This window comes from Myotis lucifugus, unplaced genomic scaffold (assembly GCF_000147115.1).
Source record: "Myotis lucifugus unplaced genomic scaffold, Myoluc2.0 scaffold_448, whole genome shotgun sequence".
In the NCBI taxonomy this organism is placed as follows: domain Eukaryota; kingdom Metazoa; phylum Chordata; class Mammalia; order Chiroptera; family Vespertilionidae; genus Myotis; species Myotis lucifugus.
The window spans coordinates 746,066-748,600 of NW_005871496.1; the positions used below are offsets into that span (position 1 = coordinate 746,066).

Sequence of the window (2,535 nt, forward strand, 5' to 3'; positions counted from 1 at the left end):
TCCGGAGTGTGATGCCCAGGAGGGGTCCGGCTCCCAGCAGCACTGCAGCGAGGGGGCACAGCCGCACCTTTACGAGAGGGAGGGTCTGCTCCACGAAGCTCGAGAGACCCGGGAGCGCCGGAGCATGCGAGCAGCAGTGCACGGATGGAGGCCGAGACCCAGCTCTGCTCGGGCCTGGGCTGGCCTCCCCACTCAAACCTCAGACAGGGTCTGACGAGGCGCTGCCGGAGGGCCTCCCAGGACCACCCTTTGCTTGCTGTCCCCGAGGGCCTGACTGGGCGGGGCCCTTCTTACTCACCTCTCACAGCTCACAGTGGCCTGTCTGAACGGGAGCACCCCACCGGCCAGTAGTCCCGCTGCAGAGGGCGCAGCCACGCATCCCCCTCCCCCCTCTGTGTGTGCCTCCCAACTTCCTTCCCGTGCGCACTCGTGGGTGGTGTTGGGTGTGACGGGTCTGGCGGGGGACAGACCTAGTGCCAGGGTGCCCCGTCCGACCTCACCTCTTCCTGTGCCAGCAGGAGAAGGGCCTCGGAGTCTCTAGGGTCAGGCCAGCGAGAGGACTGGCCTGTCCCTGATTTACCGGGGGCGCTGGCAGCCCGTGCCAGGGCAAACATTCAGCAAAACCGCGGCGAGTGAAAAATACCAGATGACTGCCAGGGCCCCAGGGACAGCGCGCCTGCACCTCGAGAGGAAGGCAGTCACCTTTTTAAAAAATATATATTTTTATTGATTTCAGAGAGGAAGGGAGAGGGGGAGAGAGAGAAACATCAATGATGAGAGAGAAGCACTGATCGGCTGCCTCCTGCATGCCCCCCACTGGGGATCGAGCCCAAAACCCCAGCATGTGCCTGAACCGGGAATCAAACTGTGACCTGGTTCATAGGTCGACGCTCAGCCACGGAGCCACGCCGGCCGGGCTGCGGTCATTCCTTCAACGTGTTTTTGTTATGCACCTACTCGGGGGCTCCAGAGGAAAACGGGAAGGAGGTGCAGTTACAGCGATGCCCAAGTGAGGACCTACCACCCGGGGGTTCGTAACCGGATTCCTTTATTGGCACTTCACCATGAAAAGCACAAAAGGCAAAGGGCAAGAGAACAAGCTGACAGGAGGGCTCCAGCGTCTCCCAGGCTGGCCCGACGCCGGCGCGCAGTCTAGTTTCCAGGCCTTTTAAATCCACAGGAGAGGCTCCTGAAAGTTCTCAGCAGAAAAGGTTACACTGTGTTCACCACAGTTTCATCTCTCAGCCAGAAAAGAAGGCTAGCACTTTCTAGAACGAGTTTTAGAGGGTTATTTAGGCGAACACCTGCGAAAGCAGGAGAGCCGTGCACCAGAAGAAACTGTTCTTCCAGATTCTGGTTCACTGAGGTCTTCATTTTTCCAAAACACCCCTCAGCTGCAGGCTCAGCACCTGCGCGGGCATCGCCCAGCGCCCCCTCTGCAGCTTTGCATTTAATTCTTTGGTTTCGTGAGCCGAAGTCACGCGTGTCAGGCTGTGGATGCTCAGACACATTCTGGCCTTATCCTTCAACCGCCGCTCCCCCAGCAGGAGAGGCGCTCTGAGGCTCGCAGGTTAAGGCAGAACCGCACGTGTGCAGGCTATGACCTGCCGTGGGCACCTCTTGGTTTGGGAGGGATGGGCCAGCGACGTGGAGGCAGGTGCTCGCTCCTCTCTGTGGCACCCTGGGAGCCAGTGCCAGCTCACACGTCCTACTTGATCTGCCGTGCTGGTACGTGGGGAACTGACCAAGAGCCAGTGTATTCTCATTCGATGAGTGCCGGCGGAGGGGGAGACCCACACGATGTGTTTGAACACGACGGGGTAGGAAAACAAGTGCTAATATTTGCCAAGCACCTGCGATGTGCCAGGTGTGCACAGGGCAGTGTAAACATTCACCATTACTCCTCACCTTGCATGGACATCAGCGCCATAAGTCCGCAGCACAGGGGACCCTCAGCGCCTCGCGGCTTATCGCCTGGCCTCCCCGGTGTGCCCCTCCATCTGGTCCCGTGGGCTCCCCAGTAAAACACCCTCTGGCTTTCCTCTCATCTCTTGGGTCATTTCTTTGCTGTCTGCTTTGCCGGTGCATCTCCCCTCCACTACCACTAATGAACGGTCAGTTCTGACAGGGTCCATCCTCTACCCTCCTTCTCACACTCCCTATGCTTTACCTGCCCATGACTCCATGCCCTCCTGTACACGGTAACTCACGGATTTTCATCAGCCCGGATCTCTCCTCTGAATTCCAGACCCTGGAGCTCACACTCAACATGTCCAGGACAGAAGTCTTGACCATACACCCTGCAAACCCACCACCTTCCTGGATTCCCTGACTCATGTTGTGCCAGAAACTTAGGTGTTATTCTTTTTTTAAAAAATACAGTGTATTGATTTCAGAGAGGAAGGGAGAGGGAGAGAGAGAGAGAGAAACATTAATGATGAAAGAGAATCATTGATCGGCTGCCTCCTGCATGCCCCTACTGGGGATCACATGCCTGCAACCTGGGCATGTACCTGACAGGGAATTGAACCCGGG

The 2,535-nt window shown here is 57.6% G+C and overlaps 1 protein-coding gene across 1 annotated transcript in view; it reads right to left on the reverse strand.

Moving 5' to 3' along the window:
• The window catches only part of DSCAML1 (DS cell adhesion molecule like 1), a 95,674-nt gene that overhangs the window by 38,472 nt on the left and 54,667 nt on the right, over positions 1 to 2,535 (reverse strand).